The sequence below is a fragment of the Bos grunniens genome, chromosome 24 (genome assembly GCF_055505025.1).
Source record: "Bos grunniens cultivar Pamir isolate PY7600 chromosome 24, Bosgru_T2T1.0, whole genome shotgun sequence".
Lineage (NCBI taxonomy): Eukaryota > Metazoa > Chordata > Mammalia > Artiodactyla > Bovidae > Bos > Bos grunniens.
This window is the reverse complement of record NC_141188.1, coordinates 40,345,778-40,362,447: the sequence shown is the minus strand read 5'-3', so window position 1 is coordinate 40,362,447 and position 16,670 is coordinate 40,345,778. Positions and strand designations below refer to the sequence as shown.

At 41.2% G+C, this 16,670-nt stretch overlaps 1 long non-coding RNA gene and 1 other non-coding gene across 9 annotated transcripts in view; both read left to right on the top strand.

Moving 5' to 3' along the window:
* Positions 1–4,868: 4,868 nt before the first annotated feature.
* The window catches only part of LOC147346107 (uncharacterized), a 321,158-nt gene continuing 309,356 nt past the window's right edge, over positions 4,869–16,670 (top strand). For all 8 annotated transcript variants that reach the window (XR_015153454.1, XR_015153452.1, XR_015153451.1 and 5 more), the window contains exons 1-2: positions 4,869–5,717; positions 6,071–6,181. This is a non-coding gene — a long non-coding RNA (uncharacterized LOC147346107). The remainder of the gene's footprint in view (positions 5,718–6,070; positions 6,182–16,670) is intronic.
* Positions 8,877–8,948, top strand: TRNAC-GCA (transfer RNA cysteine (anticodon GCA)). The gene has a single exon. It is a non-coding gene; the product is annotated as a tRNA-Cys (tRNA).

The window sequence follows — 16,670 nt, the reverse complement described above, 5'->3', positions numbered from 1 at the left end:
ACACTGAATCTCAGAGAGGGTAAGTATCAAAAGTGAGTAGCTATTGGGCATAAGAAGACATACATCGGGCTTCCCAGGTGGCTCAGTGGTAAAGAATCTTCCTGTCAATGCTGGAATCCCAGGAGATTGAGTTTGACCTCTGTGTGGGGACGATTCCCTGGAAGAGGAAATGGCAACCTGCTCCGGTATTCTTTATTTTTTTTCCAGGTAAGAATACTGGGGTGGGTTGCCATTTCCTTCTCTAGGGGATATTCCCCACCCAGCGATTGAACCCTGTCTCCTATGTCTCCTGCATTGGCAGGAGGATTCTTTACCACTAAGCCACCTGGGAAGCCCTGTGCCTAATCCCCACTTCAGTATTCGGGAGAGTCCCATTAACAAAGGAACCTGGTGGGCTATAATCCATAGGGTCACAGAAGAGTTGGACACCACTGACCACACACCTACATCCGTCACTGTTCTTTGTGGGCATGTGCATTAGCTGGGGAACTTAAGAATATAAAACCCAGGAATACTTATGTTAAGATGGACTAATCAAACTGCCTTACAGAATAAGAAATGTAAGACATAGTAAAGGGCCAGCAAAAACCATCATCAGGAGTAAAAGAATGCAGTCACCCATGAACAGTGGCAGCAAAGAAAAGAAACAGGAGACCCCAAGGGAGCAAAACAAAACGGCAGCAGAGCATGGGAAGCGACTCCTTTCCCTTCTGCTCCTCAGAAGCCACAGAATCCTGACCCCCATGTGGAGAAAGGCGGATGAGGAGGTGTCGTGATTGTCTTCTGGCTCCAGTGTAGGGTAGAAAAAGGTGAAACAGGAAACAGGACTCCTTTCAGAGACATGACAACCTGGTCTGACAGAAATGAAAACAGGGAGACAGAAAGGAAACAAAACACATGTTTAGAAATCTCATCATTTTCTAGGGAAATGGATACATATACTCAACAGCGATATTTCCAAGAATCAAAGAAAAATTCTTGAAAATCCTAGGCTGAGAGCTAGTCCTTTACAGAGGTAGAACTTGGAGCTGGTGTCAGACTCCTTCAGAGCAGTGTGTGACATCCTAAGGTAAGAGAGAAAGGCTCTGGAGAAGCTCTGAAGGATGGAAAGTGTGAAGCAAGTATGTTATTCCCAGCCAAGGTGTCACTCAAGGACAAAGCCTATCATTAAAAAAATGGTCAAGAGCCCTTCTTTGAAAACCTACTTGGCCGGAAATTTCAGCCAACTAAAAAGATAAAGAATCTAGGTTGTTGACCATAAAGAAAGCTGAGTGCTGAAGAATTGATGCTTTTGAACTGTGGTGCTGGAGAAGACTCTTGAGAGTCCCCCTTGGACTGCAAGAAGATCAATCCTAAAGGAAATCAGTCCTGAATATTCACTGGAAGGACTGATGCTGAAGCTGAAGCTCCAATTCTTTGGCCACCTGATTCGAAGAACTGAGTAATTGGAAAAGACCCTGATGCTGGGAAAGATTGAAGGCAGGAGGTGAAGGGGACGACAGAGGATGAGATAGTTGGATGGCATCACCGACTCAATGGACATGAGTTTGAGCAAGCTCTGGGAGTTGGTGATGGACAAGAAAGCCTGGTGTGCTGCAGTCCATGGGGTCACGACTGAGCAACTGAACTGAGCTGAACTGAACTGAGGTTGTTGGGAAGCTGTAGTATAATGATCGGTGAGGAGCAATTCATGCGTGTTAAGTCACTTCAGTCATGTTTGACTCTGCGACTGTATGGGCAGTAGTCTGCCAGGCTCCTCTGTCTATTGGATTCTTTAGGCAAGAATACTGGAGTGGGTTGCCATGTGCCCCTCTAGGGGATCTTCCCAACCCAGGGATTGAACCTGCGACTTCTGCATTGCAGGTGGATTCTTTACTGCTGAGCCACTGGGGAAGCCCAGTGAGGAGCAGTGTTTTCACTTAAATATCAAGTGAACATGATGTAATTGCAAAAATTGGGCTAATGAAAAGATTGTGAGTTGTTCTATTTTGACAAAATAAAAACATAACTTACAAAATCAGGAGATGGGGCTGAGGACATGACATTGTGCTAATGACTTCATCTATTAGAGAAAGACAATTTATCTCACCTTAACTTGAACGATTTAGCTTTAAAAAAACCCCAAAATTCCAATCCCTTAATTGATTTCAAAATTTTCCTTAACCCTCAAGGAATGCATTAGAAAATAATTTCTTATGATAAAGGTTTATTTAAAGTGTAGAGATTCCTTTAGCTTCCTTTTAGTTTCTCTTTCTTTCATGAAATTAAAAATGAATGAAGTTACATATATAAATTCCCTGGATACCAGGCATCACTGTTGTTTGCTCACGCTTCCACTGAAAGTGATTACTAGACTCTTGCAACTCTGAAGATCCGGTGTCATCATCCAATTGGGAAAAAACAATTCTGCTGATTATTACACCTGGATCACAGATGGCCCACAGTTCTATGTAATAACAGAAGAAGAGAGAGCTTTATTCACATACTGCTTTCATTTTTAAAATCCCTTGTTCTCTTTTCTTATTGAAGTATAATAATAGTTGATTTACAATGTTGGTTAGCTTCAGGTACATAGCAAAGTGATTCAGTTATACATATATAATTAATATGTATAATTAATATAACCAAATATTATAATTATATACTATTATTAAATATATTATCATGTAATATAATATAAATTACATACTTATATTATTTAAATATATTGTAAGGTATAATTTATAAAATATTTTATAGAGTATAATATATATTTTATTTTATATAAAATATATTATAAATATAATAATATATTTTATATAATATATCAACTATAATATATATTATATATCTACTGTAATATATGTATATATATAAGATATATCTATAATATATCTATACTTCCCACCAGGGAAGTATATATATATGTATAAATAATACATATATATATATACATACAAATGGAGAAGGAAATGGCAACCCACTCCAGTGTTCTTGCCTGGAGAATCCCAGGGACAGCGGAGCCTGGTGGGCTGCCATCTATGGGGTCGCACAGAGTCAGACACGACTGAAGCAACTTAGCAGCAGCAGCAGCATACATACAAAAATATATATACTTCCCTAGTGGCTTAGCAGAGAAGGCAATGGCACCCCACTCCAGTACTCTTGCCTGGAAAATCCCATGGGTGGAGGAGCCTGGTGGGCTGCAGTCCATGGGGTTGCGAAGAGTCGGACACGACTGAGTGACTTGACTTTCACTTTTCACTTTCATGCATTGGAGAAGGAACTGGCAACCCACTCCAGTGTTCTTGCCTGGAGAATCCCAGGGACGGGGGAGCGTGGTGGGCTGCCGTCTATGGGGTCGCACAGAGTCGGACATGACTGAAGCGACTTAGCAGCAGCAGCAGCAGCAGTGGCTTAGATGGTAAAGAATCTGCCCAGTGCAGCAGATCTGGGTTTGATCCCTGGATTGGGAAGATCCCCTGAGAGGGGAATGGCTACCTACTCCAGTACTCTTGCCTAGAGAATTCCATGGACAGAGGAGCCTGGTGGGCTACAGAATATATATATGTGTGTATTTTATTTTTCAGATTCTTTTTCCTTGTAGGTTATTACAAGATGTCGAATATAACTCTCTGTGCTCTACAGTAGGACCTTGTTGGTTATCTATTTTATATACAGTAGTGTGTATATGCTAATCCCAAACCCCTAATTCGTCCCTGCCTCACCCCTTTCCCCTTTGGTAACTGTAAGTTTGTTTTCTGTCTGTGGGTCTGTTTCTAATTTGTAAATAAGTGCGTTTGTATCTTTTTTTTAGATTTCACGTATAGGTCATATGATGTTTTCTGTCTGGCTTACTTTGCTTAGTATGGTAATCTCTAGGTCCGTCTATGCTGCTGTAAATGGCATTATTTCTTCTTTTTTATGCTGAGTGACATTCCATTGTATAAACATACCACATCTTTATCCAGTCATCTGTTCATGGACGTTGAGGTTGTTTCCATGTTTTGGCTATTGTATGTAAATAGTGCTCTTATGAACATTGGGATGCATATATCTTTTCTAATTATAGTTTCCTCAGGATATATGCCCAATAGTGGGATTGCAGGATCATATGGTGGTTCTATTTTTAGTTTTTAAGGAACTCCCATACTGTACTCCATAGTGGCCGGACCAATTTACATTCCCACCAACAGTGTAGGAGAGTTCCGTTTTCTCCATACTCTCTCCAGCATTTGTTATTTGTAGACTTTTTGAGGGTGACCATTCTGACCAGAGTGAGGTGGTACCTAATCATCATTTTGATTTGCTTTTCTCTAATAATTAGTGATGTTGAATATCTTTTCCTTTGCCTGTTGGCCATCTGAATTCACATACTGCTTTTCAATTTTTAAAGTAAAAAATGTGCCTTGTGTGTGTGCTCAGTCATATCTGACTCTTTGCAACCCCATGAACTGTATAGCTTGCCAGGCTCCTCTCTGTTCATGGAATTCTCCAGCCATTTCCTTCTCCAGGGAATCTTCCCAATCCAGGGATCGAAACTGTGCTTCTTGTGTCTCCTGCATTGGCAGGTGGATTCTTCATCACTGAGCCACCTGGGAAGCCAAGAATGTGCCTTCAGTTCAGTTCAGTTCAGTTCAGTCGCTCAGTCATGTCTGACTCTGCAGCCCCATGAATTGTAGCACACCAGGCCTCCCTGTCCATCACCAACTCCCGGAGTTCACTCAAACTCATGTCCATCGAGTCAGTGATGCCATCCAGCCATCTCATCCTCTGTCATCCCCTTCTCCTCCTGCCCTCAATCCCTCCTAGAATCAGCATCTTTTCCAATGAGTCAACTCTTCACATGAGGTGGCCAAAGTATCAGAGATTCAACTTTAGCATCATTCCTTCCAAAGAAATCCCAGGGCTGTTCTCCTTCAGAATGGACTGGTTGGATCTCCTTGCAGTCCAAGGGACTCTCAAGAGTCTTCTCCAACACCACAGTTCAAAAGCATCAATTCTTTGGCGCTCAGCTTTCTTCACAGTCCAACTCTCACATCCATACATGACCACTGGAAAACCATAGCCTTGACTAGACAGACCTTTGTTGGCAAAGTAATGTCTCTGCTTTTGAATATGCTATCTAGGTTGGTCATAACTTTCCATCCAAGGAGTAAGTGTCTTTTAATTTCATGGCTGCAATCACCATCTGCAGTGATTTTGGAGCCCAAAAAAATAAAGTCTGACACTGTTTCCACTGTTTCCCCATCTATTTCCCATGAAGTGATGGGACCAGATGCCATGATTTTTGTTTTCTGAAAGAGAATGTGCCTTAGATCCTCTCAACTGAATCCTCTCTACCGAACCGTTTAACCAGTTTCCTCTACACGCCTGATACTCGTGTTTAAGAACCAACCTCCTGCACACTCTTGCACTAATGCTCAACTACTTGTTGCACGTGTGGCCAGCGTTGTTGGTGGGCACTCATAATCCCTTAGCATTTGCCATTTTCCTCCACTTGTGTGCTCAGCCCACACAAGGATAGCTGGAGGCACCAGGGAGCTAGGTCCCCAGGTGAGGCTTTCAAACGCTGATGGATGGTAATGGATGGTAATAAGTACCCCAGCCTCCTTGCCCTTGGGTGGACCAATCCAGAGGCTCTTATCAGGACCAGCCTGATTCATTTCAGGTGTACGCAGTCCCTCCCTTCCGTCTCTCTCTCTCACTCCGCCATCTTCCCGCTGGTGATGTCTTGGGTAAGCTCCGAAATGAACTACTTTCACTCAAATCTTCATCTCAGAAACCCAAACTTAAGATAATGGTACTATGCACTTAGTCACTCAGTCATGTCCAACTTGTTGCAACCCCATGAACTGTATCCCGCCAGGCTCCTCTGTCCATGGGATTCTCCAGGCAAGAATACTGGAGTGGGTTGCTATTTCCTCCTCAAGGGGCTCTTCCGGACCCAGGGATTGAGGCCGCCTCTCCTGTGTCTCCTGCATTGGCCGGCAGATTCTTTGCCCCCTGAGCCATCTGGGAAGTTCAGTGGTTCTATGGGTGTTTCTTATCAAAGAAAACTGAACTCACTGAAGACTCATGTTTGTTGCAGGCAAAGCTGAGCAGCTTTTTTGGAAAGATAATCTGCCTGAGCGGAAGCCGGCGTCATTTGAAACAAATCCTTGAAGTCACAGACTGTGAGTTGCTGAAGAAATTAGACGTGGTGTGTATTTTAACTTTATTATGGAGATCTTGGCTGTCTTGATATTGATTTATCTTGGTCCTGTTTTCCAAGTTGTCTAATTTATAACAATTGAACCTACATAAATGTCATATAAACAGGAGAGGGAGGGAAAAGGGGCTGAGGTACTGTTGCCGGGCCATCCACCTCGTGAATCTAAAGAGCTGAGATGTAACAGGAAGCTAATGTCAAGTCCCCAAACTTGAGCAGCTCCTTTCCTGACAAAATGGAGTCCTTTTTGGCAATTCTTGAGGGTCACCCCCCCTTGACATTTATTTATTGTTTTGCCTGTGGTTTATAATTAAAGGTTGCCCTTTGAAGTCTGGAGAAATTGGAAGTCTGGAGACATTCTCCAGAATAAATTCATGAAGATTTAGAATTTCTTCCTAGTTTTTTAAAAGTTCAAAGTGGGTGGGAAAAGGCAGTGTTGTTGGAAGCAAGGGAGCAGGAATCTGTCCACCAGGTGGGCCTGTGCTCCAGGTGTGATCACTCAGACACCACGTGTTGGTCCTTCACACCGTTTATCGCAATCTGCCGTTACATGTTTATTTTTTAGGTTATTTGCTTAATTTCTGTTTCTACAGCTAGAAACAGAAATTTCATGAAAACAGGTGACGTGTCTGTCTTGATAACCTGTATCTTCATACGGTGTCAGCAAAGAGTAAGCTTCCAGTAATTACTTGCTGAACAAGTGAATACATTACCTGCATAGCATCAACAAGTTTCTTAATTTCCTGAGACTTGGTTTCCAAAATGTAAAATAAAAATTGGCTAAGATGATCACTAAGCTTCTTTCTGGTTCTAAAATTAAATTATTCCACGTAGGGGTTTTTTTTCCTCTAATTTTTAAATTGAGGTTTTATATAAATGTACAGCTTAATGAATTTTTATGTGTGTGTATAGCCAGGGAAGTACCATTAGATTGATATAAGCACATTTCCTCATGCCCCTGGCCGATTGATACCTCCATAAAACTAACTACTATTTTGACCTATATAATTGAAGATTGGTTTTGCTCATTTTTAAACTTCATTAAAGATGGAATCATGCAGTATGCACTCTTTTTTGTTTGAGGGGAGTTTTTTCCTCAACATTTTGTCTGAGATTCACTCATGTTGGTGAAAATAGTGGTAATTTTTTTTTTAATTTGCTTTGTATTCTATTATGTAAATATATCTCTACTTATCAACTCCATTAGGGTTTCCCCTCAGTTTTGGATATGACAAATAACATCCTTGTCCATATCTTTGGGTAGTTAGCCAGGAGTAGAATTTCTGGATCATCACATATATGTGTTTACCAGATTCCGTCAAAGGGGTTTCCAGTGTGGTAGTAACATGTGAGAGTTCCAATTGCTTCATATGTTTGAGGCAGACCTCATCCTTCTAGAGGGACTGTGTTTCCTGAAACATGAGTTATGGGGAATTTCACTTCCCAGCCTCCTGCCCATTCTGCCAGAATCCAGCATGAGTCCTCTGGGGGAAAGCCTCGCCCCCTTTGGATATCTCTTGTTTCTAATCAGTCCATCAGACTGCCAGAATCCTTGCTGATTTCACTTTCCTCAGTCCTCATCCAGAATCAGCCAAGACCCCACCCCTTCCCCCTGGAAAGACTTGCCCTGGTTTGTGACTCCTGTTTACCCAGTTCCCATCACACCTCATAACTCTGCTTTATCTTAAGTATGCGTGCTTAGTTGCTCAGTTGTGTCCAACTCTTTGTGACCCTTTGTACTGTAGCCCACCAGGCTCCTCTGTCCGTGGAATTCTCCAGGCAAGAACACTAGAGTGGGTTGCCCATTTTTCCTCCTCCAGGGGATCTTCGTGGCCCAGGGATTGAACCCGGGTCTGCTGTGTCTCCTGCACTGGCAGGTAGATTCTTTACCCACTGAGACCTTGGGGAAGCCCTATTTGAAGTATGCTCTTGGTAATTCATCCACTTTTTTACCTCTAGTTGCTGTAGCAAGAGCATTGGGCTATGTTCTTTCCTGAAGCAGAAATCCTCTGATTCTGTGAATTATTACTCTAGACATGGCACCAGTGATATCATACCAGTTACAGATCGACTAGGATCAAAGAAAAGAACAAAAGTCCAGTTTTGTTCCATTTGTTTTAGAATTACAATATGGGGCAACCTTGAGTAACTTCACTGATGTGCTTTCTGATAGTGTTTTATAACAAGGAAGTTTTGATAAGATCGTAGTCACTTAAAATCATGTCGAGGTAGGTAATAAATGAATCAAGTGCTATTAGAGAATAGCCCTTCTCATCTCTCATCTGTTTTATCCAACATTCTGCAAATTTTCCTTTTCTCCACTGCAATCATCTTTTCTGCCTGCATCCAGCTTCTGTGTCACCACCACGCCTTCATGAGAAGGGAAGGGAGTGAGATTAGTGCTCTGAGTGGAAATGTCGTTTATGGGCATGTCCACAAGGACACGCATGTGTGTGCTGTATGTGTGCGTTGGTATGTATTGGGGTGTATTTATGTTCTAGGTCTGAACATGCATAAGGAGGATAAAATTAAGTTAATAGTTTTGATCTTGGTTCTAAATGAAAAGCAGGCGTGTTTTATAACAATTTTCATAAGTATTAAATAATTTGCATTAAAAATAATTTCTTTGAGTTGCACTCTTCTGTGGCATTAGCACAATTAGAAGTGGTTTTTTTCAGACACAGCTTCCCTGGTAGCTGAGATGGTAAAGCATCTGCCTGCAGTGCAGGAGACCCAGGTTCAATCCCTGGGTTGGGAAGATCCCCAGGAGAAGGAAATGGCAACTTACTCCAGTATTCTTGCCTGGAAAATTCCATGGATGGAAGAGCCTAGTAGGCTACAGTCCACGGGGTCACTAAGAGTCAGACACGAATGAGCGACTTCACTTCTTCAGACACATGACCTCTTGATTTCCTGGCAACCTTGTCAGCCAGGCTTCTAAAGAAAATTCTTTCATTCAGATTGATGTATGAACTCAGAGTCCTTCTGTTGTCTTAAAAAGAACAAAACAAAGGCAACAGAACAAAAATACCTTCCATCATCTTTACTAAAATAATTTTCCTTTTGGAGTAGCTTCCTATCCTAATTTGTCTCAAGTCACTTATTTTGATTACATGAAGAGTTTATTGAAAATTGGAGTTCCTGTTGAAATAATGTAACTATTAAACTATTACAAGCCATTCTGCTGATATTTGTTCAAAACTAATTAGATTTGTGACCTGAAGCAAATGAGTTTATCTTTCTAGTGCTAGTTTTCATTATTTCAGAGAAACAGGATCATTATATGGGTCTGATTTTTTTTTTAATTGCAGTGTGGTTGATTTACAATGCTGTATTAATTTCTGCTGTACAGCAAAGTGACTCAGTTATATATATATAATATATATATGCTTTCTTTTTCATATTCTTTTCTATTATGACTTATCACAGAATATTGAACATAGTTCCCTGTGCTATGCAGTAGGACTTTGTTTATCCATCCTATAAACTAGTTTGCATCTGCTAATCCCAAACTCCCAATCCGTCCCTCCTCCACCTCCTCACCCTTGGCAAGCACAAGTCTGTTTTCCATCTATACAAAAGTTACAAAATTCTCCTTTGTATTATTAGCTGGTCTGTGAACAGTATCCAAACGCTGGCGTCATTGCATTCGGTCCTATGAGGGTCCCAAGAGTTAAGTGAATGGAACGCTCTTGAGGCAAATGCATCCTTAATCCTAGTGAGACATCAAAGCCAAACCCACTATGTGGTTTGTTAACCTGGTCAGGCCAGCAGGATAAACCTTTTTGCCTAGACTAGTGGAAAGCCGAAGCATCCCACTGTATACCTGCTTTTTTTTTTTTTTTTTTTAAAGCCCACCTTTATTCTTTCTGGGCTTCCAAAGATAGGGAGTATTGTTTGGTCACTAAGTCGTGTCTGACTCTCTGCAACCCCATGGATGGCAGCACGCCAGGCCTCCCTGTCCTTTACTGTTTCCCAGAGTTTGCTCAAACTCATGTCCATTGACTCAGTGATGTGATCTAACCATCTCATCTTCTGTCACCCTCTTCTTTTTTTTTCAGTCTTCCCCAGTATCAGGGTCTTTTCCAGTGAGTCAGCTTTTAACATCAGATGGTCAAAAGTATTGGAGTTTCAACTTCAGTATCAATCCTTCCAATGAATATTCAGGGTTGATTTGGAATGGCAAACCACTTCAGTGTTCTTGCTCCGAGAGCCCCATGAACAGTATGAAAAGGCTAAAAGATAAGGATAATGCTTGGAAAAGTCTCTCATACCATATACATGAATAGACAAGAACAATTAAAAATTGGTTTCATGCAGAAAAGATTCCAAAAAATATATTTTTTTCCAATTCAGTTCTGTTTGTACTACCCATAAAGGCTACACCTAGTCTCACAAAAGTTATATCCTGTGATTAATGATCTAGTTATATATTAGGATTCTCTTTTGTCCTTGACCTACACAAAAAACAACTCTTTAAAGGTGGAGTGAAGCAGTTCCTTGAGCTCCCTCTAGAGGGAAAAGTATACTATTACATTGCTTTAGAGGATTAGCTCAAGAACTCCTGTTACTGTTTGTGTGTGTGTGCTCAGTTGCAGATCCCATGAACTGTAGCCCTCCAGGCTCTTCTGTTCATGGGATCTTCCTGACCCAGGGATCGAACCCTCATCTCCTGGGTAAAGAACTGGCAGGCAGGTTCTTTACCACTAGCCACCTGGGAAGCCCAAGAGCTCATGTAAATGATAACAATGATAATAAAAGAACTACAGCATCCATGAGGGCAATGACCACAGCTCCCTTGCTTTGTACAGAGTGAGTGCTCAATACACATTTTGGAAGAATAAAGAAATTAAGTCATTAGTAGAAACTTTAATTAGCATTTATTATGTTCTAAAATCCATGATTAGTTTCTTGCATGTACTAACCAATTTAATCCTTCTCTTTCTATAAAGTGTCTGCCACAATATGCCCATTTGATACTTAGTGAGGTTAAGGAACTTAACCAAAACCATCATCTAATAAATGGTGAGGTCAGAATCTGAAGAGAAGCATCCCGCTATTTGCTCGGGACCGCAGCCTAGTGTGGAGCCCGATGGAGTGGGAATCCTCTGGGAGGCTCTGGGAGACTGGGTCCCTCTCCTTTCCCAGCCTGAGTGTCCTCACATGGTAAATACACAGGGTGACAGCCTCCTTCCCGTCCTTCTGCCAGACAATTGTGAGGATTAGGTTTAGACCAAGGTAACTATAAAATATCTGGTAGAAAAGTCAGTATATTTTTGAAATGCTCAGTAAATAGAGGAGTGGGAGTGGGGAGTTTAGGCTGGCGAAGGGTGGGGAGGTCCCCTTCTCAGCGAGTTTACTGAACTGAGGAACCTGAGGGCTTGGGGTTAACTTCAGATTTCCCTGGAAATCTTGGGACTCCGAGTCCAGGGGGCGGGGAGTAGGATGTGGGAAGAAGAGGAATCCTTTTGCTTCTTAAGTAGAGAGAGAAGTATTTGCGAAGTCTTTACATCTATACATTGGAGACGTTAATTGGCCTTAGAAGGTCTTGATCAATACTATATTTTGTTAATAAGCCTTGAAATGCATATTAGTAATTTAAATATGATTAGAGAATGTTTTTAGTTACAGAATGATACCATCTGTTTGCTAAAGGTTTTTCTTTCTTTTCTTTTTTTTTTTGGTGCAGTATCTGGAATGTATCTCTGTGCTCCTGTCAAACAGGGGATAAAGTTAAGGTTTTTCTCATCTAATTAAGGGTGCAGGATTACCTAACTGAGTTATCAAGGGGCTGCTCTCTCTCCCTCCCCCACCTCCTGTCCTCCTGCCTTTTTTTTTTTTAAATAAGTGAATTAACATGAAGTTTAAATGGAATGAATTATATAGCCCATCAGGAGATATACTTTAACAGCTCTTGGAACAAAAACTAATAGGAAAATAAGCTTGATGGAATCTAAAGTTGCCTTAAAATTTAGATTGAAATTGGGCTTTAAAAATGTATTTATTTGTAATTGAAGGATAATTGCTTTACAATACTGTGTTGGTTTCTGCCATTCATCAACATGAATCAACTGTAGGCATGCATATGTCCCCTCCGTCTTGAATCTCCATCCCTGAAATTGGATTTTAAAGCACTTAATGTATAAGTTCTAGAGTTCAAACACTGATGTATTTTGACTTTGATTGCTTTTTTTTAATGTGTGTGAAAATTTGATACAACATGTCTAAACTATGGCATTTAACTGTGTAGCCTTAGTGATGGTATTGCCTTTAATAATTTATAATTAACCACATGTGGTCATAAAATGTTAGAACTGAAGGGACTTTCAACATAGCATTTCTCAGAGTTCTGTTGGAACCTTGTCCTCCAAGATGCTCTGGGGGAAAAAAATTGTTCTCCATGCAGTCAAGTTGGAAGACACTGCATTTCATAGCTTACTCTTGGAAACTGACAATGCACAGGAACTTAAAAAGAAACTCTGAGAAATTCTGCAGTAATGAAACCTATCGGCGTTTATTTAACCAACAGTTCCTGCAGTATGTTTCTCCATGGAAACTTTTCGACAAATAGCCGTTTGTGACTTGAAGGGAAAACACTGGGGTATTTAGTCCAGAGTCAAGTGACTTGCCCACAGTCATGATGCTTAATGTTGACAATGCTGGTCACTTGAACAACTCTGCCTGCAGCTTCTGTTAAATGTTTCTGAGATGAAAGGAACAAAGAGGGTCTGTTTTAACTAATCCTCCACAGAGGATGTGAAGCTTTCATGTGATTCTCAACTAGCGAACTACTTCACTTCCCTGGCTGGACACTAGGTGTCACTCAAGCTGTTGAAAAGCAGTATCAGGCCATCTTCAGAAAAGGAAGTTCTTCCCCGAGTAGACATTGAGATTTAATTTCTGCCGAATATTTTTAGTGATGATTACTTATATTCTTTTCCTTTTCTTGAGTTTTCTCCTCTATAGTTACCCTGTAGCAGGCCCATTACGCCAGCTTAATCAGATGAGAACATTTCTGCCTTATTTCCTCTTTAAAAAAAAAGTCTCAGAAAAAGTAATTTTCCTCTCCCTTCTTACAGTTTCTTTCTCTCTCTCTCTCTTTTGAACTTGCCACATTGTATTCAACAAATTTGTTTTCTTACAATAGACTCAATTTAGTTGTTCAGTTACTCACAACATGACCATATTAGGGTTGTTTGAAGGTTTCTCTCTCTCAGTGCAGATTTAGGAATCATCTCCTTTCTTAAAGTTTCTCTCTCTCTCTCTTTTTTGCAGCTTACCACATGACATGCAGTGTGATTCTTCACCATAAATTGTAAGGCTTGGACAGACCCACTTATTGTTCCCTTGTCATCGTGGGATTTGTGCTATTTTTTTGGCAAGTTTTTTTTTTTTTTTTCTTCCCAGCCTTAGTTTGTTTCAGTTAAAAAGCAGACTTGAAATATTAGCAAGAGGACAAATCTGTAGTCTGTTTTCCTTCCTTATTTGATTTGTGGAAGTTGAGACTCAGACATTATTCTTGACTTTCTGATGATTTTTCTGGACGAACTCTGGGATTTGACATCTGTGATGCTTGGAAGGACAAGTCCTGCCTCTGTAAAGGACTGTGGGTCTAGACTAAGTCGGACAACCCTGTAGACCATGAGTCATACCCTGGGGCTTTGGACTTGCAGTTATTACATCACTGTCCTCTGTCTGCTTGGAAAACCTAGTTTGTCTCTTTGATGCTTTTGAGCCACTTATAAAAGGAGGCTACCCAGAGGCTAGATAGTGAAAATAAGAAAAAATTCAGTATAGAAAGGGTGAGAGAACAAACAATCCACAAATAATACACTAGATTCTTGGAAATGAGCTAGTGAGAGTAGGTTTATAGGGCACTTGGAGGTTGACCACCTTATGCAAAAGAACATATATTAACTCCAAAAACTGTTTAAAGAATTTTATTGGGGTATAGTTGATTTACAATGCTGTGTTTCAGGTGTGCAGCAAAGTGAATCAGCTTATATATATACATATATCCATTCTTGTTAAGACTCTTCTCTCATATAGGTCAATACAGAGTATTTTTAAGAAAGATCTTTGTGAAGACCTAGGAGAAATCAATAAAAAATTATTTTCTTTTCCCAGTTAAAAAAAAAAAATGCAATAGACTAGGCAGTATGACAACTCTAACCAGAATTACAGACTTTCTTGTGTAATTATCTTTAAAAAATAAACCAACAATATCTGACTACTTAAACAATGTATATTCATAATCAAAATCTGGGAAGTGAAAAAAGTACATAAAGGATGTGTCAGGCATCTCTTCTTGTCAGATGACAGAAACCCATCCAAGCTCATCTGAACACAGGAAAATGTATGACTCAATGTGAAAAAAGTCAAGAGCTTTGGTGAGGTTTTATTAATAGAAAACTCTGGATCAACGGTAATGTTGGACTGAAAGATGATATTCTTTCTAGAGATCACATTAAAAATATTTTTTTAAACATCAAAAACATTTTGTACTGGGGTAGAGCCAATTAACAATGTTGTGGTAGTTTCAGGTGAACAGGGCAGGGACTCAGCCGTACACACGTGTGTCCATTCTCCCATAAACCCAATACCATATTCCTTTATTTTTGTTGGAGTATAATTGATGTACAGTGTTGTTAGTTTCAGGTGTACAGCAATCTGTTATACATACATCCACTCTTTTTTAGATGCTTTTTCCATATAGGTCATTACAGAGTATTGAGTAGAGTTCCCTGTGTTATACAGTAGGTCCTTATTAGTTCTCTATTTTATATATCAGTTCAGTCGCTGTCATGTTTGACTCTTTGCGACCCCATGAATTGCAGCACGCCAGGCCTATAGTCATATGTATATGTCAGTCCCAATCTTTCAATTTATCCCTCCCGCTACTCCCCGGTGTGTGTGTGTGTGTGTGTGTGCTTAGTTGCTCAGTTGTGTCTGCCTCTTCGTGACCCCATGGACTGGAGCCCACCAGGCTCCTCTGTCCATGAAATTCTCCAGGCAAGAATACTGGAGAGGGTTGCCATTCCCTTCTCCAGGGGATCTTCCTGACCCAGGGATTAAACCTGGGTCTCCTACATTGCAGGCAGATCCTGTACCATCTGAGCTACCAGGGAAGCCCTGGTAACCCTAAGTTTTTCCTACATAGAGGTCCTATTTCTTGAGCGAGTCTCTCTCTCTTCCTATTTTGTTTCTACTTTCCTGCATCTTGGCTTTGTGTCAGAAGGCTGTCTTAATGAGGTGGCAAAACCACCACCACAAGAAAAGTCACGCTGTCAGTTCTAGGTTAACGGCGGCCTTGTTAGCTGAGTTTTGGGTTTCGCTGATGGCTCAGGCAGTAAAGAATCTGCCTGCAATTCAGGAGACTCAGATTCAATCCCTGGGTCGGGAAGATCCCCTGGAGAAGGGAATGGCAATCCACTCCAGTATTCTTGTCTGGAGAATTCCATGGACAGAGAGGCCTGGTGGGCTACAGTCCATAGGACTGCCAAGACTTGGACACGACCAAACCACTTTCACTTTCACCAGCTGACAGTGACCCAGAGAGAAGACATGCCTCTTTCCTGATGCTCCAGGGAAGGTGCTGATGTCCAAGGTCAGAGCCCATGCACATCCCTGACCTAGCCACTGTGGGCAGCCATTGACCAGCATCCTCTGGCTGGTCCTGGTCACGTGCCTGCCTTTGCTTGGGGAAAGGAAGGTCAAGTGCCTCAAACTCACAGAAAGGATGCCTATGAGAGGAGGGGCTGTGCTCCACAATAGAATGGAGAAGAGGTCTGATCCCGGTGAGAGAGCAGGAGCTGCTCGAGTTACCTGCAGAAGAGGAGAATATTTATCATACCCCACTCAGAGATAATGACCAATAACATTTTTTGGTGTATCCTTCCAGTTTTAAAATCTATATGTTTAAAACGGAGTTCTCCAATGTTGTCTCCTGTTTTCTATGTATCATTACGACTGGCCTTGGGTGTTTCTTGGTGAGGTCGTTTCTGAGCCTCTGTGGTTCCTTCTTGTTGTTTAGTCACTAAGTCTTGTCCAACTCTTTACAATCCCAATGACTGTAGCCTGCCAGGCTCCTCTGTCCATGGAATTCTCCAGGTAAGAATACTAGAGTGGGTTGCCATTTCCTCCAAGAAGGGATCTTCCTGATCAAACCCACATCTCCTGCATTGGCAGGTGGATTCTTTACCACTAAGCCACCAGGGAAGCCCCCTCTGGTTCCTGGACGAGTCCCAAACACTCCCCTGTTATTTGGGCATGTAGGAAATGAGCAAATGAAGGAAAATCTCTAGGACTTTTTGCCATGACTGAGCCACACACGTCTTCAGGGAAGGAACCTCTGTATCTAGCTTGTCATCACTTTACCCAGCATTTGATAGGTACATTTAAGCAAGTGATGGATTTAAGTGATTCTTGCCAAATGCCTACTGCTGTGGGATCCACAGTGTCAACTGTTCCTCAAAGATTC